Source organism: Rattus norvegicus, chromosome 12, assembly GCF_036323735.1.
Source record: "Rattus norvegicus strain BN/NHsdMcwi chromosome 12, GRCr8, whole genome shotgun sequence".
Lineage (NCBI taxonomy): Eukaryota > Metazoa > Chordata > Mammalia > Rodentia > Muridae > Rattus > Rattus norvegicus.
The window spans coordinates 1,113,529-1,140,812 of record NC_086030.1 but is presented as its reverse complement, the minus strand read 5'-3'; the positions used below and the strand labels follow the sequence as shown (position 1 = coordinate 1,140,812).

Here is a 27,284-nt window from a genome sequence, read left to right as displayed (position 1 = left end):
TGGATTGAAGAGCCACACAGACTCTTGTTCTTCATCTCTTCTCTTCTCCCTTTCCCATGCATTTTCATGGCTTTAGCTACATGCTGGCATGCTGCCCTGTGTAATCCAAAGGCAGTGTCCCCAGACTCATAGCCAGTTGCTCATATCCCCTGGGAATTCCAGTGTCTGGTAGATCTCTCAAAACTTAGCTTGTCCCCAACTAGCCAGGGACATTCCTGAAACTTGAACGACTGTGTCTTCTACTTCTGAGTCTATGACAAGTCCAGCCTCCTGTTTACTAGGTCAAAGTCTTACCTGACCCCCCCTCCTTCTTTCTCTCATGTCCCAGGCAATGCACCACGGTCCACAGTGATCCAAGTGTGCTGTGCCTCCGTCCACTTTTCACCCTCTCTGCTCTTGCTCAGCCCCACAAGGTCCTCATTAGCTGACCTCAGCTGTGATGGCTTCCTGAGTATCTCCCTGCTCCTTGCGTTGCTCCATAGTAGTCGATTACAACAGTCAAAGTAGCTCCTGTAAAATGTCAGTCAGAGAGTGTTCCTTGTAATGTCATTTGCCTTAGTATAAAAGCTGGAGTCTAGGGTGATGGAGAGATGGCACAGCAGTTAAGAGCATCTGTGACTCTTCCAGGTGACCCATATTTGATTCTTAGCACTAATGTCAGGTGGCTCTCAACTGTCTATAACTCTGACTCCAGGTGATTTGATGCCTCTACCTTCTATGAACCTGCACTAACATACATGGATCCGCACATAAACATGCAGACATAACTAGAAATAAAATAAATGTTCCAAAAAATCCAAGCCCCATTATCTTCCCCCAGCCCCATAACCTCCCACCCAATCCACAGGCTTGCTCTACTCCACTGAGCTCCTTCATGTCTTCTGGACAGAGGGTCTCTAGAAGGCTCTAATGCATGGTGAGTGCTTAGGCCAGATTGATAAACACAGCCCACAAGGCACAGGACAGTCCTCTCTATGAAGAATTACCAGATCTAAAAGTTAATAGTTAGGCAGAGACTTCATATAAACTGAAGCACAGACAAGAACTCCAGGCTAAGTTGGAGCCTGTGGCAGTTGACTCGATGGCTATTCCTGCTTCTGATGTCATAATGAAAGTATTCAGCTGCTGGATTAAACACCTTTGTCACATAGCTGGCCATGCAACCGACTCCTATTGGAGATACTGGGAAGGATCTAGCTGCAGGCATTTTTTTCAACAGCTCAGCCCATGTCAGCACACAGGAACAGAATAAAAAGGGGATTAGGCATGCTGTCCTTGCTCCCCTTACTCTGATGAGACCCCCAGTCTATGGGACACTTCATATTCATCAAAGGAAAAACCCACCAAGATGAACTCTCAATCCTAAATGTTTATGCCCCAAATACAAGGACACCTACATACGTAAAGGAAACCTTACTAAAGCTCAAAACACACATTGCACCTCACACAATAATAGTAGGAGATTTCAGCACCTCACTCTCTTCAATGGACAGATCATGGAAACAGAACTTGAACAGAGATGTAGACAGACTAAGAGAAGTCATGAGCCAAATGGACTTAACAGATATTTATAGAACATTCTATCCTAAAGCAAAAGGATATACATTCTTCTCAGCTCCTCATGGTGCTTTCTCCAAAATTGACCATATAATTGGTCAAAAAACGGGGCTCAACAGGTAAAGAAAGATTGAAATAATCCCATGCGTGCTATCATACCACCACAGAGTAACGCTGGTCTTCAATAACAATAAGGGAAGAACGCCCACATATACGTGGAAGTTGAAAAATGCTCTAATCAACAATAACCTTGTCAAGGAAGAAATAAAGAAAGAAATTAAAGACTTCTTAGAATTTAATGAAAATTAAGGTACAACATACCGAAACTTATGGGACACAATGAAAGCTGTGCTAAGACGAAAACTCATAACTCTGAGTGCCTGCAGAAAGGAACAAGAGATAGCATATGTCACCAGCTTCACAGCACACCTAAAAGCTCTAGAACAAAAAGAAGCAAATACACCCAGGAGGAGTAGATGGCAGGACACAATCAAACTCAGAGCTGAAATCAACCAAGTAGAAACAAAAAGTACCATAGAAAGAATCAACAGAACCAGAAGTTGGTGCTTTGAGAAAATCAACAAGACAAACACTTAGGCAGACTAACGAGAGGACACAGAGAGTGTGTCCAAATTAACAAAATCAAAAATGAAAAGGGAGACATAACTAAAGAATCAGAGGAAATTAAAAAATCATCAGATTTTAGTATAAAAGCCTATATTCAACAAAACTTGAAAATCTGCAGGAAATGGACAATGTCCTAGACAGATACCAGGTACCGAAGTTAAATCAGGAACAGATAAACCAGTTAAACAACCCCATAAATCCTAAGGAAATAGAAGTAGTCATTAAAGTTCTCCCAACCAAAAAGAGCCTAGGTCCAGACGGGTTTAGTGCAGAATTCTATAAGACCTTCATAGAAGACCTCATACCAATACTATCCAAACTATTCCATAAAATTGAAACCGATGGAGCACAACCGAATTCCTTCTATGAAGCCACAATTACTCTTATACCTAAACCACAAAAAGACTCAACAAAGAAAGAGAACTTCAGACCAATTTCCCTTATGAATATCGACTCAAAAATACTCAATAAAATTCTGTCAAACCGAATTCAAGAGCACATCAAAACCATCATCCACGATGATCAAGTAGGCTTCATCCCAGGCATGCAGGGACGGTTTAATATATGGAAAACCATCCACATCATCCATTATATAAACAAACTGAAAGAGCAAAACCACATGATCATTTCATCAGATTCTGAGAAAGCATTTGACAAAATTCAACACCCCTTCAAGATAAAAGTCCTGGAAAGAATAGGAAATCAAGGCCCATATCTAAACATAGTAAAAGCCATATACAGCAAACCAGTTGCTAACATTAAACTAAATGGAGAGAAACTTGAAGCAATCCCACTAAAATCAGGGACTAGAAAAGGTTGCCTGCTCTCAGCCTACTTATTCAATATAGTTCTTGAAGTTCTAGCCAGAGCAATCAGACAACAAAAGGACGTGAAGGGGATACAGATAGGAAATGAAGAAGACAAAATATCATGATTTGCAGATGATATGATAGTATATATAAGTGATCCCAAAAGTTCCCACAGAGAACTACTAAAGCTGATAATCAACTTCAGCAAAGTGGCTGGGTATAAAATTAACTCAAATAAATCAGTAGCCTTCCTCTACACAAAAGAGAAACAGGCTGAGAAAGAAATTAGGGAAATGACACCCTTCATAATAGACCCAAATAATATAACCTATCTTGGTGTGACTTTAACCAAGCAAGTAAAAGATCTGTACAATTAGAACTTCAAGACTCTGAAGAAAGAAATTGAAGAAGACCTCAGAAGATGGAAAGATCTCCCATGCTCATAGATTGGCAGAATTAATATAGTAAAAATGTCCATTTTACCAAAAGCGATCTATAGATTCAATGCAATCCCCATCAAAATACCAATCCAATTCTTCAAAGAGTTAGACAAAACAATCTGCACATTCATCTAGAATAACAAAAACCCAGGATAGCTAAAACTATCCTCAACAATAAAAGGGCTTCAGGGGGAATCACTACCCCTGAACTCAAGCAGTATTACAGAGCAATCGTGATAAAAACTGCAAGGTATTGGTACAGAAACAGACACATAAACCAATGGAACAAAATTGAAAACCCAGAAATGAACTCCCACACCTATGGGCACTTGATTTTTCACAAAGGAGCCTAAACCATCCAATGGAATAAAGATAGCATTTTCAGCAAATGGTGTTGGTTAAACTGGAGGTCAACATGTAGAAGAATGCAGATCGATCCATGCTTATCACCCTGTTCAAAGCTTAAGTCCAAGTGGATCAAGGACCTCCACATCAAACCAGATACACTCAAACTAATAGAAGAAAAACTAGGGCAACATCTCGACCACATGGGCACTGGAAATAATTTCCTGAACAAAACACCAATGGCTTATGCTCTAAGATCAAGAATCGACAAATGGGATCTCATAAAACTGCAAAGCTTCTGTAAGGCAAAGGACACTGTGGTTAGGACAAAATGGGAACCAACAGATTGGGAAAAGATCTTTACCAATTCTACAACAGATAGAGGGCTTATATCCAAAATATACAAAGAACTCAAGAAGTTAGACCACAGGGAATAAATAACCCTATTAAAAAATGGGGTTCAGAGCTAAACAAAGAATTCACAGCTGAGGAATGCCGAATGGCTGAGAAACACCTAAAGAAATGTTCAACATCTTTAGTCATAAGGGAAATGCAAATCAAAACAATCCTGCAATTTCACCTCACTCCAGTGAGAATGGCTAAGATCAAATACTCAGGTGATAGCAAATGCTGGCGAGGATGTGGAGAAAGAGGAACCCTCCTCCATTGTTTGTGGGATTGCAGACTGGTACAACCAATCTGGAAATCAGTCTGGAGGTTCCTCAGAAAATTGGACCTTGAACTACCTGAGGATCCAACTATACCTCTCTTGGGCATATACCCAAAAGATGCCCCAACATACAAAAAAGACACATGCTCCACTATGTTCATAGCATCCTTATTTATAATAGCCAGAAGGTGGAAATAACCCAGATGCCCTTCAACAGAGGAATGGATACAGAAAATGTGGTACATCTACACAATGGAATATTACTCAGCTATCAAAAACAATGACTTTATGAAATTCATAGGCAAATGGTTAGAACTGGAAAATATCATCCTGAGTGAGGTAACCCAATCACAGAAAAACACACATCGTATGCACTCATTGATATGTGGCTATTAGCCCAAATGCTTGAATTACCCTGGATGCCTAGAACACATGACACTCAAGACAGATGATCAAAATGCAAATGCTTCACTCCTTCTTTAAAAGGGTAATAAGAATACCCTTGGTAGGGAATAGAGAATCAAAGATTAAAACAGAGACAGAAGGAACAACAATTCAGAGCCTTCCTCACATGTGGCCCATACATATATAGCCACCCAATTAGACAAAAAAAAGCAAAGAAATGCAGGGCAACAGGAGCCGGATGTAGATCTCTCCTGAGAGACACAGCCAGAATACAGCAAATCAGAGGCAAATGCCAGCAGCAAACCACTGAACTGAGAATAGGACCCCTGTTTAAGGAATCAGAGAAAGAACTGAAAGAGCTTGAAGGGGCTTAAGACCCCATATGAAAAGCAATGCCAAGCAACCAGAGCTTCCAGGGACTAAGCCACTATCTAAAGACTATACATGGACTGACCCTGGACTCTCACCTCATAGGTAGCAATGAATATCCTAGTAAGATAACCAGTGGAAGGGGACTGTAAAACAAACAATAAGATCAAACTCAGGAAAGGCAAAGAAACTAGAGCCTTCAGAGGAGGACAACGCTTCTAAAGCTGAACTTTATTCTAGTGGGAATCTTTCAGCCACCTAATAACCAAAATGTAAATGGATGGATTTGTGTTGCTTAGGCATCTAGGTTCAAAGCAGAAATAGAGAGACTATCCCCCCTTTCTCCTATCTATATAACAATCAGGTTATATATATATATATATATATATATATATATATATATATATATATATATATATATATATATATATATAACATCACAGGCCTGGAGAACAGTAAGAACATTGTATTCTTTGCCTGAAAGAAGTTTCCACAGCAGGTGACATCTGTTTAAAATAAACCAGGTGCTCGCCTTTGTTCTTCTGAGGTCTGCAGTATTCATTGGGAAATCTCTCCACATCCTATTAAGCTAACTATTGAATGTCACACTTTTTACAAGCAAATATTCTTTTTGTAAAAAAAAAGAGTCCTACTTACAATTATGTATATTTTAACTGGGCAATATGACTGGCAAAGGCCTTAATTGAGGATCATCATTCACACCTAGTGTATTATTAGGCCTTTCCTACACATTGGCATTTGTGAACATTGTACCATGGCCCTGTCATCTGCACAGCTTCTTGCAATTCTTGTGATTACAAAGGACTTGTGAAAGCTGAGGTGACAAAGAATGGCATTCCACTCACCTTAGGGACACATCCTTTGCTCACACTAATCTAAATCCAGAAGAAAGGCTTCCAAGACACCACATCTATCCACAGGAAACTGTTTAGCTGTTCTTATATTTTACTGAGATACAAAGTAGTTAAGAATGGGGCATGGGGAGGAAGGAAGGATTTCATTCAAATCCAGGAACACTCAGGAGCATGGCTCTGCTGATATTTTGAACTCTGGGGAATTCTATTCTGGGGAATTGGAAAAAAATTATGATTTCTTTTCAAATTTTAAGTTATCCTGTTTCTTGTACAGTTATCTTCTGCATAAAAAGCAGAAACCCTTATAACCTGTACTCGATTCCTTGAACCGATATAGAGGTGAGAGAATATCAACTCCATATCTTTTCTTGGACTTCCACAGGCACCAGGGTACATATCAATCTCTCTTTGTGTGTGTGTGTGTGTGTGTGTGTGTGTGTGTGTGTGTGTGTGTCTTTCTGTCTCTCTGTCTCTCTCTCTCTTCTTACACATATACATACACATACACGTAAATGTACACACTCTTGCACATGTACACACACACACACACACACACACACACACACACACTCACTCATGCTCACACTAAATTACCCAAATGTAAGCTCTCAGCTGGTCCTGACACCATGGCTTCTCTCTGCCATCATGGACTCTAAACTTCTGGAAACATCATCCTAATTTTATTTTTAATGTGCTTTGGCCAAGGTGTCTTTCAAAGCAATAAAGACGTAAATAATACATACTGTCATGTATTCAATCTTTAATGGATCAAATGTTGCTGTGTGGCCAGTTGTTAATGTAGTACTTTAACTCCACTGTGTCCCAGCAGCCCTAAGAAAGCAGTGCAACACAGATACCTACAGTGTCCAAACATAAGAAATAGTCTGACAAGACTTCCTAAAAGCTGACTGGAAGCCAGTCTTCTCCTATCTGCCCTCGGAAGATGGTGAACTCTCAGTTTCTCCAGCCCCACATCTGTGTAGATGCTGCCCTGCCCCCGCCCTGAAGATAACGGACTGAACCTCTGAACCTGTAAGCTGGCCCCACTTTTTCCTAAAAGCAGGAACCATAGAGGTTGGCAAGGAAAAAGACATTAGAGTACTGAGCACTCCTTGAAGGAGGAGATAGTGAAGATACACTATTTTACACCTACCCTGTGATCAAAAATTATTACACAGATCAATAAGGAGGCAACAGAGAATCATTGATAGAGTGTTTGTCTAGCACACACAAGGTCATGGTTACCAGCCTCAGTACTCAAAAGAATGGAAAGAAGGGTGGGAAAATGAAGGAGGGTATGGTTGAAACATTAGAAACTATAGCGTGTCAAATGACTATCTTTCCAGTAACTTCTTCTCCCTCAATGAACTGTTCCACCTCACACTGTACACAGTGTACTAATGAATGCTCATGAACAGATCATAAGCACAAAAACACACGTGTCAAACTATGCTTTGGAGTCAGAGCAAGTTATAATGTGGGATGCCTCAATAGCTATGGTTTCTAAAAGCAAAGATAGATCACCTTCAACTGATCCTTTAGTTTTTATCTAATACCTGTCTGCAATTTTCATGTCCTCTCTACATGTGTACATGGGTATGTTACCTTCTTCATCTTCTAGATTTTCCCAGCATTCTCTGCTGACTTAACAGTCAGTCTGTAAGAGAGGGTGTGTGCTCCAGGCACTGTTTGTTGCCAGCCAAGTCAGGCTGGTGTGCACTTGTGTGTTTTTTCTTCACACTCAAGAGAGAGGAAAATGGACTCCCATTTTGGAGTGATTTCTTTAGAACTACCTGCAAAAGCAAACAGACTCTTAAAAATCCCTCTGGTGCATTTGTATCTTTGGCCTTTTGCAAGAAGGGGAGAGAAGGAAGAGAAAGGACGACTGACTGAAAAGGTTGTTCTCATTCCCACTGCTGGCGAGGGGTTTGATTTCCTAAGTATTAATCAAAATCACTCTTGATTATAGCAAAAACAACCTTTGGTATAATTTTAATGAAATTAATGAGAATATATGTTAATTCTGAACAATCTTGCTCTAGAGATTAAAGAACAGCCTGCCAGGAAACATAGGAATAAACCTATAGGATCAAAATGAATATTTGTCCTGTTTTTGCGGTGGTGGATGTTTGTGTAAGTCACTGGACTGTAGATAGGTATATCCATAGCACCAATCTTTATACAATGTTTTTTTTTTAATGACTTTCCTAAATCAGGTAATTTCATTCACACTTATTGAAGTTACCATTTCATATCTCTTTAATTACAGATAAGAGGCTACAGAAATAAACAGAAGTTGATACTCAAGAATATTGGAGGTATAAAGAATACAAATTTTATTCTGGCAAGTAGTTAATTATGACTTTCATTTACATTCATTTCAGTTGGACATATTTTGGGAAATCACATAGTATGTATGAATTATGGACATTACATAATATAGTATAATATTGTAAAATGTCTGAAGATACATTTATGAATCAATTATTTCCTTTAGTGATTTAAGTTAAATGAGTAAGACAAGAATCTGAGAAATTGTCACTGTAAATGGCACATTAATATTAAAGAAGAGATGTGTAATGGAAATCATTGTTTAGGGATATATATCTGAATAGGCCTTGTGAACGATGTTGAATTTGACCAGGGTATTCCAGGGCAATACTATTTTCATAGTGGTGAAATAAACAATTCACATGGATAGATACAATGAAAGCAAAATGGTACTCACTTGAGAAATGAGAGATCTGTAAGACTGAGATGTAAGTTTGTGAGGGACTTTTGTGTAAAATTTCATGGGTTCACATTGCATAATTCTATTAAAACAAGTTTCTTGGTAAAATATAAGTATGGCAGATCACCAGATGTGGCAGACTCTGAATGGCCATTGCTTCAGTCTCTTCTCAAAATGCTATGTCCACTTACCTTCCTATGAATATCTTTATTTCCTCTCTTAAAGAGGACTACAGCATCTCCACTTTGGTCTTCCTTCTCCTTGATCTTAATGTGGTCTGTGGATTCTAGCCTGGGGAGTCTGAGATATTGGGCTAATAACATATCACTCAGTATATATCATGTGTGATTTTTTTTCTTTTCTTGTCTTTGTGATTGGGTTACCTTACCCATGATGCTATATCTCAAGATCACTGTCACAATGTTATTTATTGAACTTAGCTTGCTACTTCCCACCCTGTTGAACTTTTTCTGTTGAATGTCAAATATATTTTCTAGCTACAGGAACACTCTCACTTCCAAGTCTTGGCTACTCTTAGGAATTCCAAGCCAATGATCTGACCAGCCTGGCCTCTGTACATAGAGAGAAGATTCAAGCTGTTGTAACGGAGACAAATGTGCACTGTGAAATATTTGTGTTAGACAGGTGTGGCAAGTACCTTTCCTTAATGAATAATGATTTAAGAGTACCAATCACTGAGTAAGCAGAGGGGACTTTCAAGTCAAATGGGGAAGAAGAGAGTGGGACAAATGGGATTTGATGCTTTTGGGATGGAGAGAGAGTTTAGGGTTAAAGATGTCACTAACTGGAGGCCTTAGATGAGCCACCATAGGATTTAATTTTTAGGATGTTTGTAATTGCAGCCAAAGGTTGAGTTGCCTGTTCTTTCTAAACTAATTTTGTATAGTGTTTTTCTACATTGGTATGGAATCCAACTGTTTTGAAGAGGGTGGTAAGGGCCATGCAGAATTTAGATGTGTGGGGCTGCTGTGATAGTGACCTACCAAGGGAACTTAGCAAGTTCAGGGAAGATATTTCAAGAGCTCTGGGCAAGAGAATATGCCAAGCCTGGCTAGAAATATGAACAGCGTCTGAGACAAGAGAGCCCTAGGATTGTGGTTTCTACAAGGTGCTACATGGGGCCAGAGAAAAGCAAACTGGGATATTGCATGCATTTTTTCACTATTTCCCACTATAGACATGTTCAGTAATTTGGATGATTTAGTTAATGAAGAGCAAACATTAGACCTAGAAATCTACCATCATGAGGTACTGTAAACAACATCACTAATGAAAGGAAATGACATGCATTGTGGGGAAATTTATTTTTTTACATTAGTTATTTATTTGTTTATGTAGTCATTCATATATAAATTCCACCATTCTATTAAAAATTCAACATCAACCCCTTCTTCCTAGTCCCCATCTCACACTGTTTTTTACTCAATACCCGCTCTCTTCTACCCATTCGCTCCATTCGACCTCTGAGAAGAAAGAGCCACCTTATTATCTCCCCACCCTGACATGTCAAATCAGCAGAGGATTGCACACATCCTCTACCACTGATACCAGACAAGGAAGCCTATTTAAAGGTATAGGATCTACAGGCAGTCTACAGAATCAGGGAGACTTTCCACTTCACTTGGGACCCAAATAAAGACCAAAATGCATGTCTACTACATTTATGGCAGTGGCCCAGGTTCTGTCCATGTATGATCTTTAGTTGGAGTTTACGTTTTTGAGTCTCCATAGGTAGAGGTATGTTGATGCTGCTGAACTTCCTGTGGAGTTTCTACCCACTCAGGTATCTCAATCTCTCCTCAAACTTTTCTACAAGACTCTGTGAGTATCTAATGGTTGGGAGTGAGTTGCTTTAACTATTTCCATCAGCTGCTAGGTGGATCCTGTCAGAAGACAGTTAAGCTATGATCCTCTCTGCAAGCATAAGAGAGTATCATAATGTCAGGAATTGATTCTTGCCCATGGGGTACGTCTGATTTGGGTTAGTCAATGGTTGGCCATTACATCAGTCTCTGCTCCACCACTGTTTCTGTATACAATGTAGGTAAGACACTTTCAGGATGTAACTTTTTTCTAGGTGGGTAAGTGTCCTTATCCCTAAAGTGGAAGTCCTGTCTGCCTATAGGATGTGGCCATGTCAAGATACATACCGCTCACTGATAGGAAATCTGCTAGTGTCACTTCATAGACACTGCCCTCCACCCTTGCCCATTGCCAATTTTTATTCTCTCTCCCCTTCTTTCCCTTCGTTTGATGTACCTATTCTGTTACCCTTCCCACACCCTCTCCCACTGAGTTGCCCCTACTCCTCCACCCCCAATTTCAGTTTATTTCCCCTTCTGTTAAATATTCAAGCATGCTCCTCTGACTTTTTATTTTGGCTTCTTTGAGTCTGTAATTGCAGTGTGGTTATCCTGCCCTTTATGGCTAATATTCCCTTATAAGCAAGAACACACCATGCACTAAGAAGCATATTTCCTAGTCCATCAATTTGCTTTTGAATTTCATAACATCTTTGTTTCTAAACACTTTATACTATTGCATTTTATATATAGACCAAATTTTCTTTATCCATTTATCAGCTGAGAGACATCTGGGGTGTTTCCAGCTCCTGGCCATCATAAATAAACATATATATATATATATATTTGTATATATATATATGTATATATATGTATGTATATATACAAACATAATATAAACATATATCCACATATATGTATATATTAATATTCATATATCCAGAAGAGATATAGCTTGGTATGTAGGTATTGAGGTAGAATTGTTTCCAATTTTGTGAAAAATGGCCAAGTTGATTGGAGTACAGTAGTTTGTACGCCAATCACCTTGGAGGCGTTTACCCATACTATGTAAAATAAGTTTTAAAAAGTTACGTAACAGATAATGAAATTATATCCATTGTGTAAATACCACAACTGAATTATTATAAAGGCAAATAAAACATGTTTTAAATGTAGAATGTATTTTTTTGATCAATTATAGTCATTTATATGGTCAGAGGAAGTGACAGCTCTTGTGCAATCCAGATTAACATGGGTCACTGATTTTTTTTTTATCTTTACTAACTTGAGTATTTTTTTTTAATTAACTTGAGTATTTCTTATTTACATTTCGAGTGTTATTCCCTTTCCCGGTTTCCGAGCCAATCTCCCCCTAAGCCCCCCCTTCCCTTCTTTATGGGTGTTCCCCTCCCCATTGCCGCCCTCCCCCCAACAATCACGTTCACTGTGGGTTTAATCTTAGCAGGACCAAGGGCTTCCCCTTCCACTGGTGCTCTTACTAGGGTATTCATTGCTACCTATGAGGTCAGAGTCCAGGGTCAGTCCATGTGTAGTCTTTAGGTAGTGACTTAGTCCCTGGAAGCTCTGGTTGCTTGGCATTTTTGTTCATATGGGGTATCGAGACCCTACAAGCTCTTCCAGTTCTTTTTTTGATTCCTTCAACGGGAGTACTGTTCTCAGTTCAGTGGTTTGCTGCTGGCATTCGCCTCTGTATTTGCTGTACTCTGATAAACATTGATTTATCAGATGTCTTACAAAACATTTTGCCCTAAAACAAAAGCTTACACCATGTTCTCATCACCTCCTACTACTATACAAAAACTGACCTTGTAATCAGACATAAAACAAACCTCAACAGATACAAAACATTGAATTAATCCCATGGATTCTATTGGACCAGCATAGGCTAAGGATGTTTTTCGGAATAACAAAAATACCAAAAAGCCCACATGTACAAGGAAGCTGAACAACTATCTATTTAATGTTTGCTTGGTCAGAGAAGAAAGAAAGAAAGAAAGAAAGAAAGAAAGAAAGAAAGAAAGAAAAAAGAAAGAAGGAAAGAAAGAAAGGAAGGAAGAAAGAAAGAAAGAGAGAGAGAGAGAAAGAAAGAAAGAAAGAAAGAAAGAAAGAAAGAAAGAAAGAAAGAAAGAAAGAAAGAAAGGGAGAGAATTGGAAAGACTTCTAGAGTTTAATGAAAATGGAAGCACAACATATGAGATAGAATGAAAAATTCAGGTGAAAGTAGATGCTGGAGAGGATGTGGAGAAAGGAACATTTCTCCATTGTAGGTAAAAATTTTCAATCTGGTACAACCACGATCAAAAACAGTCTGCTGGTTCCTCAGAATACTGGACATAGGACTTTCTGAAGACCCAGCTATACCACTTCTGGGCATATACCAAAAGATGCTCCAACATAAAACCAGGACAAATATTTCACTATGTTCATAACATTATTTACTACAGCCAGAAATTGGAAACAACTCATGAGTTCTGCACTGAAGGAATGGATACAAAAAAGGTGGTACACAATGGAATACTACCTAGATATTAAAAGCAATGACTGTGTAAATGTTGCAGACAGATAAATGGAATGAGAAAATATCATACCTGAATGAGGTGACCAATTCACAAAAGAACACAAATGGTATGTACTCATTGATAAGTTGTGTTAGGCAAAAAGCTCAGAATGCCCAAAATACAACTCACAGACAATATGAAAAAGAAGATTGAAGACCGAAGTGTGGACATCATCAATTTACAGTCTTATATTTGATATTTATAGGATCTAGTAAGAATTTTGTGTCAAATTAAACATCCAGAAGAGTAATTAGATATCCAGAACAGTTTTTAAACTTACTAACAATAGAACAATTCTGTAAAACCGTTTTTAGTAAAGCATTTCTGAATTAACGCAAACATTCAAATACATAACTTTTGAAGTTCATACTTCAGTTTGAACTTCATAGATTTTAAATTAAAATTTCTTCATTTTTAAAAGTATCCTTTTTTGGTTTTTGTTTTTTTGCTTTTTGTTTTCTTTTTTTAGTTTTTTAATGTAATGTTTGAAATTTACATTTCAAATATCATTCTTTTTCTTGGTTTCCCAGACATAAGCCCCCTATGCCATTCCCCTCCTCTTCTTCTGTAAGGGTGTTCCCTTCCCCGTACACCTCCCCCTTCCTGCCCTACCGAACATTGCCCAATACTGGTTGTCCCAACCTTGGCAGGACAAAGGGCTTCTTCCATTGGTGCCCCAACAAGGCTATTCTCTGCTACATATGCAGTTGGAGCCCATGGTCAGCCCATCTGTAGTCTTTTGTTAGTGGTTTACTCCTTGGCAGCTGTTTGGTTGGTATTTCTGTTCTTATGAAGCTGCAAGACCCTTCAGCTCTCTCAATTCTTTTTTCTAATTCCTCCACCAAGAACCCCATTCTCAGTTCAGTGGTTTGCTGCTAGCATTCTCCTCTGTTTCTGACATGCTCTGTTTGTGTCTCTCAGGAGAAATCTATATCTGGTTCCTGTGAGCATGCACTTCCTAGCTTTATCCATCTTACCTAGATTTGCTGGCTGTCTATATACGGGCCCCAGGAGGGGCAGTCTCTGAGTGGCCATCCCTTCAGTCTCTGCTCTAAACTTTGCTGCCCTATCACCTCCTATGCGTATTCTTGCTGCCAGTTTAAAGAAGTGGTGGACGTATGTGAGTATTGGTCATCCTTTTTCTTGAGCTTCATGTGGTCTGTAGATTGGATCTTGGGTATTTCGAGCTTTTGGGATAATACCCACCTGTCATTTAGTGCATACCATGTGTGCTTTTCTCTGATTGGGTTACGACACTCAGGATGATATTTTCTAGTTCCATCCATTTCCTGTGAATTTCATGAAGTCATTGTTTTTGATAGCTGAGTAGTATTCCATTGTGTATATCCACCACATTTTCTGTATACATTCTTCTGTTGAAGGGCATCTGTGCTCTTTCCAGCTTTGGGCTATTATAAATAAGGCTGCTATGAACTCAGTGGAGCATATGTCCTTGTTATATGTTGGAGCATCTTTTGGGTATATGCACAGTAGTGGTTTAGCTGGGTCCTCAGGTAATACTAAGTCTAATTTTCCAAGGAACTGCCAGAATGACTTCCAAAGAGGTTGTACCAGCTTGCAATCCCACCAACAATGGAGGAGAGTTTCTCTTTCTTGACATCCTTCTCAGCATCTGCTGTCACCTGAGATTTTGATCTTAGCCATTCTGACTGGTGGAATCTCACAGTTCTTTGGAATTGCATTTCGCAGATGACTATGGATGTTGATCAATTTTCATTTGACTCTCAGTCTTTGTTTAGCTCTGTACACCATTTTGTAATAGGGTTATATGATTCTATGGAGTGTACCTTCTTGACAAATTTATGTATACTGGATATTACCGTCTATTAAATGCAGGGATGGTAAAGATCTTTTCCTAATCTGCTGGTTCCTGTTTGGTTCTATTACAGTGTCCTTTGCCTTACAGAACTTGGCAGTTTTATGAGGTCCCACTTTTGATTCTTAATCTAAGGGCGTGAGCCATTTGTGTTTGTTCAGAAAAATTTCCCCTTTACATATGTGTTCAAGAGTCTTGCCACTTTCTCTTCTGTTAGTATCAGTTTATCTGGTTTTAGATGGAGGTCTTTGATCCACTTATGTCGGGCTTTGTATAAAGAGATAAGAATGTGTCAAATTGTATTCTTCTACAGGCTGACCTACTGTTAAATCAGCACCACTTTTTGAAACTATGTCTTTTTTCCACTGGATGGTTTTAGCTTATTTGTCAAAGTTTAAGTGACCATAGGTTTGTGGGTTCATTTCTGGGTCTTCATGTATATTCCATTGATCTACCATCTCCTTTCTATACCAACGCCATGCAGTTTTTACCAGGATTGCTCTACAATGCTAGGACAGGGATGGTGATTCCTGCAGAATTCTTTTATTATCGAGAATATTTTTCAGTATCCTGGGTTTTGGTTATTCCAAATGAATTTGCAAATTGCTCTTTCTAGCTCTATAAAGAATTGAGTTGGAAATTTGATGGGAATTCCACTGAATCTGTGCATTGATTTTGGAAAGATGGCCACTTTCACTATATTAATCCTGCAAATACACGAGCATGGGAGATCTTTCCAGCTCTGAGATCTTCAATTTATTTCTTCAGAGACTTGAAATTCTTGTCATACAGACTTTCACTTACTTGGTTAGTGTCCCACTAAAGTATTTTACATTATTTGTGACTATTGTGAAGGATGTTGTTTCCCTAATTGCTTCCTCCGTCTTGTTATTCATTGAGTATAGGAAGGCTGCAGGTTTGTTTGAATTAATTTTATATCCAACAACTTTGCTGAACTTATTTGTCAGATATAGTTGTTCTTTAGTGAAATATTTTTGGTCACTTAGGTATACTATCATATCTTCTGCAAATTGTGATATTTTGACTACTTCAATTCCAATTTGTGTCCGTTTGAACTCCTTTCCCTTTCTGATTGCTCTGGCTAGGACTTCGAGGACTATATTGAATGAGTAGGGAAAGAGTGGAAGCCTTGTCTAGTCCCTGAGTTTAGTGGGATTGCTTCAAGTTTTCTCCATTTAGTTTGATGTTGGCTACTGGTTTGCTGGGCATTACTTTTACTATGTTGAGCTATGGGCCTTGAATTCCTATTCTTTCCAGGACTTTTATCATGAAGGGGTGTTGAATTTTGTCAAATGCTTTCTCAGCATCTAATGAAATGACCATGTGGTTTTTCTTTGAGTTTGTTTCAATAAGGGATTATGTTGATGGATTTCCATATACTGAACCATCCCTGCATCCCTGAGATGAAGCCTACTTGATCATCGTGAATGATTGCTTTAATGTGTTCTTGAATTCAGTCTTGAAAAATTATATAGAGTACTTTTACATCAATATTCATAAGGGAAACTGTTCTGAAGTTCTCTAACTTGGTTGCATGTTTCTGTGGTTTGAGTACAAGTGTAATTGTGGCTTCATTTAATGATTTGGTAGTGTTCCTTTTGCTTCTATTTTGTGTAATACTTTAGAATATTGTCCTTAAGTATTTTTGTAGGTCTACTCTTTATTTTTAAATATAAATTTGTCATGGGATCTAAATATTTTCTTATATATCTTACATTCTGAGGATTATTATTATGTGATTCTAGTTTCTTTTTATTTATGCAATGGATGTTTCACCATTCCTATAATGAAGGATGGCTTCCCTAATCAGTATGTTAAGGAATCCTGTTATTGATGGGATGCACCCTGTCTTGCTCTTTCACTGAAGTTAATGTTCACTATAAGTAAGAGGAATTACAAAACCTAGCAGTAGAGTCTTCAAACTTAGGCTGATTTTCTTTCTTTATCTACAGAATATTATACCTGGACCAATCCCCAGAGGGTTAGAGGCCTTTAGATTCAACAGTTAGTTTTAGGATAGTCAGTAGTGTTTAGAAAAAGTATCTCAAAATCCCCCTAACTGAAGAATTCCTTGAAAGGCAATGAAAACAAAAACAAAAAATCAAACAAACACAAAGTAGTATGTGAAGTCTGGGGGTAACACTATCCACCAGAGATAGAAATAATGCAAAGTATTAATGACTTTTATCTTGAGTATGTGGTTGAGGCCTAGAAATTTACAAGGTACCACAAAGTTTGTTTGATTAGTTGATTGAAATTCTAAATTAAAGTGTATAACATACAACAAGGAAAGTTATTTTTTTCTCAGCACTTTGGATCATATGCGTGCGGTTATGGGACAAGGTCTAGAACCGCAATACACCAATAACATGGTCTTACTTGATCAAAAACATTTTGTATGTTGATTGCTAGTTGATGTTTGCAGTTATGGTTGCTATAGGTATACACACATAATTTTGATGTGATTCGAAGAACTTTTGCACATAAACATGTTTGGTACAAATGTAAATCCCTATGATCAATATAAAATCTAGAGAAATTTATCAAAAACTAGGAGCAATCGTTCTTCTAAGAAATGTAAAGAAATTCATAACAGGTATTGATATATTGCACAGAAAAACTAAACCTTTTTTTAGAGTATTGTAGCGAAGAAAGGTGAGAAAAATGTCTCCTTTCCTGTTTCTAGGTTCCTTCTAGCAGACAACAGCAGCCAAAATGCAGAATATGCCTGCCAGAAAGCAAGGTAGACTGCATGCTTGTGTACTTTCCTCACTCTCTAACTAATACAATAGTTAGCTTGCCTTCCCACCTTGCTGCTAAATTCTCCATACATCTCAAGCGGAAACCTATGGCACAAGCTTGACTATGTCTACCAGAAGACATGGAGTCTTCTTTGCTTAAGGTAATCTATTTTTTCTCTAGTTCCTCAGCCCTAAAGACATTCTTCCCTCCCTCTTCTTCACTCATGTCCAAGTTTCCAACTCAGATTACAGATAAACCCTGCTGTCACCGAAATACATGCTACCAAACAGAATTCCAAGTCTGCTCCTGCCAAAAGATTTCCTCCACTCTCAGATTTTTTTCACACTCTCTCCTCAACAACTCCTCTTTTGATGCTTTGTCCTAGTTTGTAGCTCAGGGAGAAAGTCCCCATAGTCAAAAGGCCACACTAGTCACCAAAACTCCAGTAAAAGCTTCCTGCCCAGCGTCCCTCCACTTTCTTTGTGTACAACCACAGTAGGCCTGGTTGGTTGATATTGTAGTTATTCCAGTGTAGTTGAAAACCCCTTTAGCTCCTTCAGTCCTTTCCTGAATAGCTGCGCTGGGTACCCAAGCTCAGTCTAATGTTTGGCGAGGAGCACCCACATCTGTATTTGTTAGCCTCTGACAGAGCCTTTCAGGAGACAGTTATACTAGGCTCCTATCTGCAAGCATTTCTTGGCATCAGCAATAGTGTTTGCATTTGGTTTCTTTAAATGGAAGAAGGACCCAAGGGGGGGGGCAGACTTTGGATGATGTGTTCTTCAGTATGTGCTCCACTCTTTGTAGCCATACTTCTTTTCAATAGGAGCCATTCTAAGCTAAAAATTTGGAGATGAGAGGTGTCCCAATCCCCCAACTTGGGGCCTTGCCTAACCTCTTTTTATGGTTTCTAGAAGTTTTTCCTTATATTTGTTGAGCATTTTAACAAATTTGATCTGCTTCGGGTCCTCAGAGCCAATTGCTTTCGTGAAATCTGGGACTTGTTGGTGGCCACTGCCCATTACTCTTCACCCATTGCTACACACATTTGTTTAAATTCCTAACCCTCTGTATATTATTCTCATCTATTCACATACCTGATTCTGGCCCCATTTTTCCCCATTCCCTCCTTTCTTTCTCCCAAATCCTTTCTACCCTCTATCTTCTGTAAAGATGTTGCTCCATTTGCAAAGAAGAACAGAAACATCCACACTGTGGTCTTCCTCCTCTTGAGCCTCATGTGGTCTGTGGATTATATAATGGGTATTACAGAGCTTTTAGGCCAATAACCACTTATCCGTAGTACATACCATGTATGTTCTTTGGTGACTGGTTTCCTTGCTTATGATATTTTCTAGTTCCATCCATTTGCACAAGAATTTCAAGAAGTCTGTTTATAATAGCTGAAAAGAACTGTGTGGTATAAAAGGACAACACTTTCTGTATCCATTTCTCTGTTGAAGGGCATCTGGGCTCTTTTTACATTCTGGCTATTAAAAATAAGGCTGCTATGAACATAATGTACTGTATGCTCATGTTATATGGTGGAACATTTTTTTCCGTTTTTTTCTTTATTAACTTGAGTATTTCTTATTTACATTTCGAATGTTATTCCCTTTCCCAGTTTCTGGGCCAACATCACCCTAACCCCTCCCGCTCCCCATCCTCCCCCCAATTACCGCCCTCCCCCCAACAGTCTAGTTCACTGGGGGTTCAGTCTTGGCAAGACTAAGGGCTTCCCCTTCCACTGATGCTCTTACTAGGCTATTTATTGCTACCTATGAGGTGAGAGTCCAGGGTCAGTCCATGTATAGTCTTTGGGTAGTGGCTTAGTCCCTGGAAGTTGGCATTGTTGTTCATATGGGGTCTCCAGCCCCTTCAAGCTGTTCCAGTCCTTTCTCTGATTCCTTCTATGGGGGTCCTGTTCTCAGTTCAGTGGTTTGCTGGCATTCGCCTTTGTATTTGCTGTATTCTGGCTGTGTCTCTCAGGAGAGATCTACATCCGGTTCCTGACAGCCTGCGCTTCTTTGCTTCATCCATCTTGTCTAATTGGGTGGCTGTATATGTATGGGCAACATGTGGGGCAGGCTCTGAATGGGTGTTCCTTCTGTCTCTGTTTTAATCTTTGCCTCCCTATTCCCTGCCAAGGGTATTCTTCTTCACCTTATAAAGAAGGAGTGAAGCATTCACATTTTGATCATCTGTCTTGAGTTTCATGTGTTCTGTGCATCTAGGGTAATTCGAGCATTTGGGCTAATAGCCACTTATCAATGAGTGCATACCATGTATGTCTTTCTGTGATTGGGTTACCTCACTCAGGGTGACATTTTCCAGTTCCCTCCATTTGCCTATGAATTTCATAAAGTCATTGTTTTTGATAGCTGAGTAATATTCCATTGTGCAGATATACCATATTTTCTGTATCCATTCCTCTGTTGAAGGGCATCTGGGTTCTTCCCAGCTTCTGGCTATTATAAATAAGACTGCTATGAACATAGTGGAACATGAGTCTATTTTATATGTTGGGGCATCTTTTGGGTATATGCCCAAGAGTGGTATAGTTGTATCCTCAGGCAGTTCAATGTCCAATTTTCTGAGGAACCTCCAGACTGATTTCCAGAATGGTTGTACCAGTCTGCCATCCCACCAACAAGGGAGGAGTGTTCCTCTTTCTCCACATCCTCACCAGCATTTGCTGTCGCCTGAGTTTTTTTTTTTTTCTTTTTTTCGGAGTTGGGGACCGAACCCAGGGCCTTGCACTTGCTAGGCAAGTGCTCTACCGCTGAGCTGAATCCCCAACCCCGTCACCTGAGTTTTTGATCTTAGCCATTCTCACTGGTATGAGGTGAAATCTCAGGCTTGTTTTGATTTGGATTTCCCTTATGACTAAAGATGTTGAACATTTCTTTAGGTGTTTCTCAGCCATTTGGCATTCCTCAGCTGTGAATTCTTTGTGTAGCTCTGACCCCATTTTTTAATAGGGTTATTTGTCTCTCTGCGGTCTAACTTCTTGAGTTCTTTGTATATTTTGGATATAAGCCCTCTATCTGTTGTAGGATTGGTAAAGATCTTTTCCCAATGTGTTGGTTGCCATTTTGTCCTAACCACAGTGTCCTTTGCCTTACATAAACTTTGCAGTTTTATGAGATCCCATTTCTCGATTCTTGATCTTAGAGCATAATCCATTGGTGTTTTGTTCAGGAAAATTTTTTTCTATTAGTTTGAGTGTATCTGGCTTGATGTGGAGGTCCTTGATCCACTTGGACTTAAGCTTTGTACAGGGTGATAAGCATGGATCGATCTGCATTCTTCTACATGTTGACCTCCAGTAAACCAGCACCATTTGCTGAAAATGCTATCTTTTTTCCATTGGATGGTTTTGGCTCCTTTGTCAAAAATCAAGTGTCCATAGGTGTGTGGGTTCATTTCTGCATCTTCAATTCTATTCCATTGGTCTATCTTCCTGTCTCTGTAACAATACCATGCAGTTTTTATCACTATTACTCTGTAATACTGCTTGAGTTCAGGGATAGTGACTCCCCCTGAAGCCCTTTTATTGTTGAGGATAGTTTTAGCTATCCTGGGTTTTTTGTTATTCCAGATGAATTTGCAAATTGTTCTGTCTAACTCTTTGAAGAATTGAATTGGTATTTTGATGGGGATTGCATTGAATCTATTGATCGCTTTTGGTAAAATGGCCATTTTACTATACTAATCCTGCCAATCTATGAGCATGGGAGATCTGTCCATTTTCTGATGTCTTCTTCAATTTCTTTCTTCAGAGTCTTGAAGTTCTTATTGTACATATCTTTTACTTGCTGGGTTAAAGTCAGACCGAGGTTCTTTATATTATTTGGGACTATTATGTAGGGTATCATTTCCCTAATTTCTTTCTCGGCTTGTTTCTCTTTTGTGTAGAGGAAGGCTACAGATTTATTTGAGTTAATTTTATACCCAGCCACTCTGCTGAAGTTGTTTATCAGTTTTAGTAGTTGTCTGGTGGAACTTTTGGGTTCACTTAAATATACTATCATATCATCTGCAAATACTGATATTTTGACTTCTTCTTTTCCAATCTGTATCCCCTTGATCTCCTTGTGTTGTTTGATTGTTCTGCCTAGAACTTAAAACTATATTGATTAAGTAGGGAGAGAGTAGGCAGCCTTGTCTAGTCCCTGATTTTAGTGGTATTGCTTCAAGTTTCTCTCCATTTAGTTTAATGTTAGCGACTGGTTTGCTATATATGGCTTTTACTATGTTTAGGTATGGCCCTTGAATTCCTATTCTTTCTAGGACTTTTGTCATGAAGGGGTGTTGAATGTTTTCAAATGCTTTCTCAGCATCTAATGAAATGATCATGTGGTTTTGTTCTTTCAGTTTGTTTATATAATGGATTACGTTGATGGTTTTCCATATATTAAACCATCCCTGCATGCCTTGGATGAAGCCTACTTGATCATGGTGGATGATTGTTTTGATGTTCTCTTGGATTCAGTTTGACAGAATTTTATTGAGTATATTTGCATCGATATTCATAAGGGAAATTGGTCTGAAGTTCTCTTTCTTTGTTGTGTCTTTTTGTGGTTTAGGTATAAGAGTAATTGTGGCTTCATAGAAGGAATTTGGTAGTGCTCCATCTGTTTCAATTTTGTGGAATAGTTTGGATAGTATTGGTATGAGGTCTTCTATGAAGGACTGATAGAATTCTGCACTGAACCCGTCTGGACCTGGCCCTTTTTGGTTGGGAGACATTTAATGACTGCTTCTATTTCCTTAGGAGTTATGGGGTTGTTTAACTCGTTTATCTGTTCCTGATTTAACTTCGGTACCTGGTATCTGTCTAGGAAATTGTCCATTTCCTCCAGATTTTCAAGTTTTGTTGAATATAGGCTTTTATAGTAAGATCTGATGATTTTTTGAATTTCCTCTGATTCTGTAGTTATGTCTCCCTTTTCATTTCTGATTTTGTTTATTTGGACACACTCTCTGTGTCCTCTCGTTAGTCTGGCTAAGGGTTTATCTATCTTGTTGATTTTCTCAAAGAACCAACTTTTGGTTCTGTTGATTCTTTCTATGGTCCTTTTTGTTTCTACTTGGTTGATTTCAACTCTGAGTTTGATTATTTCCTGCCTTCTGCTCCTCCTGGGTTTATTTGCTTCTTTTTGTTCTAGAGCTTTTAGGTGTGCTGGCAAGCTGCTGACATATGCTCTTTCCTGTTTCTTTCTGCAAGCACTCAGCGCTATGGGTTTTCCTCTTAGCACAGCTTTCATTGTGTCCCATAAGTTTGGGTATGTTGTACCTTCATTTTCATTAAATTCTAAGCAGTTTTTAATTTCTTTCTTTATTTCTTCCTTGACCAGGTTATCATTGAGTAGGGTATTGTTCAATTTCCATGTGTATGTGGGCATTCTTCCCTTATTGTTATTGAAGACCAGTTTTAGGCCGTGGTGGTCTGATAGCACGCGTGGGATTATTTCTATTTTTCTGCTCCTGTTGAGGCCCGTTTTTGGACCAATTATATGGTCAATTTTGGAGAAAGTACCATGAGGAGCTGAGAAGAAGGTATATCCTTTTGCTTTAGGATAAATGATCTATAAATATCCGTTAAGTCCATTTGGCTCATGACTTCTCTTAGTCTGTCTACGTCTCTGTTTAATTTCTGTTTCGATGATCTGTCCATTGATGAGAATGGGGTGTTGAAATCTCCTACTATTATTGTGTGAGGTGCAATGTGTGTTTTGAGCTTTAGTAAGGTTTCTTTTACATATGTAGGTGCCCTTCCATTTGGGGCATAGATATTTAGGATTGAGAGTTCATCTTGGTGGATTTTTCCTTTGATGAATAAGAAGTGTCCTTCCTTATCTTTTTTGATGACTTTTAGTTCAAAATTGATTTTATTTGATATTAGAATGGCTACTCCAGCTTGCTTCTTCTGACCATTTGCTTGGAAAATTGTTTTCCAGCCTTTCACTCTGAGGTAGTGTCTGTCTTTTTCTCTGAGGTGTGTTTCCTGTAGGCAGCAGAATACATGGTCCTCGTTGCGTATCCAGTTTGTTAATCTATGTCTTTGTATTGGGGAGTTGAGGCCATTGATGTTGAGAGATATTAAGGAATAGTGATTATTGCTTCCTGTTATATTCATATTTGGATGTGAGGTTATGTTTCTGTGCTTTTCTTCTCTTTGTTTTGTTGCCAAGATGATTAGTTTCTTGCTGCTTCTAGGGTATAGCTTGCCTCCTTATGTTTGGCTTTACCATTTATTATCTTTTGTAGTGCTGGATTTGTAGAAAGATATTGTGTAAATTTGGTTTTGTCATGGAATATCTTGGTTTCTCCATCTATGTTAATTGAGAGTTTTGCAGGAAATAGTAACCTGGGCTGGCATTTGTGTTGTCTTAGGGTCTGTATGACATCAGTCCAGGATCTTCTGTCCTTCATAGTTTCTGGCGAGAAGTCTGGTGTGATTCTGAAAGGTCTGCCTTTATATGGTACTTGACCTTTTTCCCTTACTGCTTTTAATATTCTTTCTTTATTTTGTGCGTTTGGTGTTTTGACTATTATGTGACGGGAGGTGTTTCTTTTCTGGTCCAATCTATTTGGAGTTCTGTAGGCTTCTTGTATGCCTATGGGTATCTCTTTTTTTAGGTTAGGGAAGTTTTCTTCTATGATTTTGTTGAAGATATTTACTGGTCCTTTGAGCTGGGAGTCTTCACTCTCTTCTATACCTATTATCCTTAGGTTTGATCTTCTCATTGAGTCCTGGATTTCCTGTATGTTTTGGACCAGTAGCTTTTTCTGCTTTACATTATCTTTGACAGTTGAGTCAATGATTTCTATGGAATCTTCTGCTCCTGAGATTCTCTCTTCCATCTCTTGTATTCTGTTGGTGAAGCTCGTATCTACAGCTCCTTGTCTCTTCTTTTGGTTTTCTATATCCAGGGTTGTTTCCATGTGTTCTTTCTTGATTGCTTCTATTTTCATTTTTAATTCCTTCAACTGTTTGATTGTGTTTTGCTGGAATTCTTTCAGGGATTTTTGTGTCCCCTCTCTATGGGCTTCTACTTGTTTATTTATGTTTTCCTGGAATTCTTTCAGGGATTTTTGTGTCTCCTTTCTATGGGCTTCTACTTGTTTATTTATGTTTTCCTGGAATTCTTTCAGGCATTTTTGCGATTCCTCTCTGTAGGCTTCTACTTGTTCTCTAAGGGAGTTCTTCACGTCTTTCTTGAAGTCCTCCAGCATCATGATCAAATATGATTCTGAAACTAGATCTTGCTTTTCTGGTGTGTTTGGATATTCCATGTTTGTTTTGTTGGGAGATTTGGGCTCCAATGGTGCCATGTAGTCTTGGTTTCTGTTGCTTGGATGCCTGCGCTTGCCTCTCGCCATCAGATTATCTCTAGTGTTACTTTGTTCTGCTATTTCTGACAGTGGCTAGACTGCCCTATAAGCCTGTGTGGCAGGAGTGCTGTAGACCTGTTTTCCTGTTTTCTTTCAGCCTGTTATGGGGACAGAGTGTTCTGCTTTCGGGCGTGTAGTTTTTCCTCTCTACAGGTCTTCAGCTCTTCCTGTGGGCCTGTGTTTTGAGTTCACCAGGCAGGTCACTGGCAGCAGAAAAGTTGGTCTTACCTGTGGTCCCGAGGCTCAAGTTCGCTCTCGGGGTGCTGCCCATGAGCTGTCTGCGGAGGCAGCAAGCAGAAAGATCTGCGCTGCCGTTTCCAGGAGCTTCAGTGCACCAGGGTTCCAGATGGCGTTTGGTGTTTTCCTCTGGCGTCCGAGATGTGTGTGCAGAGTGCAGTCTCTTCTGGTTTCCCGGGCGTGTCTGCCTCTCTAAAGGTTTACCTCTCCCTCCCACGGGATTTGAATATTTCTTTTTTATTGAATATTTTATGTATTTACCTTCCAAGTATAATTCTGTTTTCAGCCTCCCCCAAACCTCCTCACCCCTTTTGGCCTGCTTTTATCAAGATGTTCCCACTATCCACCACCCACTCCCAACTCAATGCTCTAGCATTCCAATACATGAGGAAATGAAGCCTTCGCAGAACCAAGGGTTTTTCCTTCTATTCATTGAAGACAAGGCCATGCTCTACTACATATGCAGAAGGAGTCCTTGGTTTATCATTTTGTACTCATTTGTTGGTAATTTTCACCATGGGACATCTGAAGAGGGTCTGTTGGTTGATAGTTTTATTATTCATAAGGAGTTGCAAACCCTTTCAGCTAATCAGTTCTTTCTCTAACTCTTCCATTGTAGTCGCCATGTCCAGTACAAAGTTTAGCTCTGAGCATCCTCGTCTGTTGATTGCGATGCCCTTGAAGCCCTCCATTGTTGATGTTAGAATTAAGTATGACTAGGTTCATGGAAAATCCCCAGCCAGCTCCAGAAGACTAATACAAATCTGGTGGTCAAGAAAAATAATCATATGATAAAGTTGTCCTGCTGACTAATAATATGATAAACCTGTGACCTTTCTGACATCCTGTCAACATCAGCCAATTCCCTGACCACACGAATACTGTGTCCTTGGCCTGCATAAATGTTCTTACTTCCACCTTCCCTCTGTTACCCATGTTATGGTATAAATTCAGCCTTGGGGAAAAATAAAGTTGTCGCCTTGATCAGACTCTTGCCTTGGCATCCTTCTTCGCGTCTTTTGTCCCTCATTCTCTTCCAGGTACACCCAATACCCATCGTTTACACTCATATGTATCAGTAAGGCTCTGGCAGAGCCTCTCAGGAGATAGCCATATCAGGCTCCTTTCAGCAAACACTTCTAGGCATCAGCAATAGTGACTGAATATAGTGACTGCGTATGGCATGGATCCCCAAGTGGGGCAATCTCCGAAGGAACTTTATTTCAGCCCCTGCTACAGTCTGTGTCAATGTAAATTTTCCCATGAGTAATTTGGTCACCCTTCTAAGAAGAACTGAAGCATCCACATTGTGGTATTTTTTCTTTAGCTTCATGTGGTCTGTGGATTGTATCTTGGATAATTTGAGCTTTTGGGTTAATATCCCCTTATAAGTGAATGCATCCCCATGTGTGCTCTTTTGTGACTTTGTTACCTCACTTAGCATGATATTTTCTAGTTTCGTTGATTGATCTAAAATTTTTATGTAGTCATTGCTTTTATTAGCTGAGTAGTACTCATTTGTGTAAATATACAACATTTTCTATATCCATTCCTTTGCTCAGGACATCTCAGTTCTTTCCAGCTTCTGACTATTATAAATAAGGCTGCTATGAACATAGTGGTGCATGTGTCCTTGTTATACAATAGAACATCTTTTGGGTATATGCCCAGAACTAGTACAGTTGGGTCCTCAGGTAGAACTAGGTACAATTTTCTGAGGAAAATCCAGACTGATTTTTAAATGAGCTGTAGCAGCTTGCAATTCCACAAAAACATGGAGGAGTGTTTCTTTTTCTGCACATCCTGTAGAGCAGCT

At 39.1% G+C, this 27,284-nt stretch overlaps 2 pseudogenes; one reads left to right on the top strand and one right to left on the bottom strand.

Moving 5' to 3' along the window:
- LOC134481225 (partner of Y14 and mago-like) overlaps window positions 1–27,284 on the bottom strand; it is an 84,919-nt pseudogene that overhangs the window by 31,369 nt on the left and 26,266 nt on the right.
- Window positions 1–27,284, top strand: part of LOC120099626 (uncharacterized) — a 94,854-nt pseudogene that overhangs the window by 48,264 nt on the left and 19,306 nt on the right.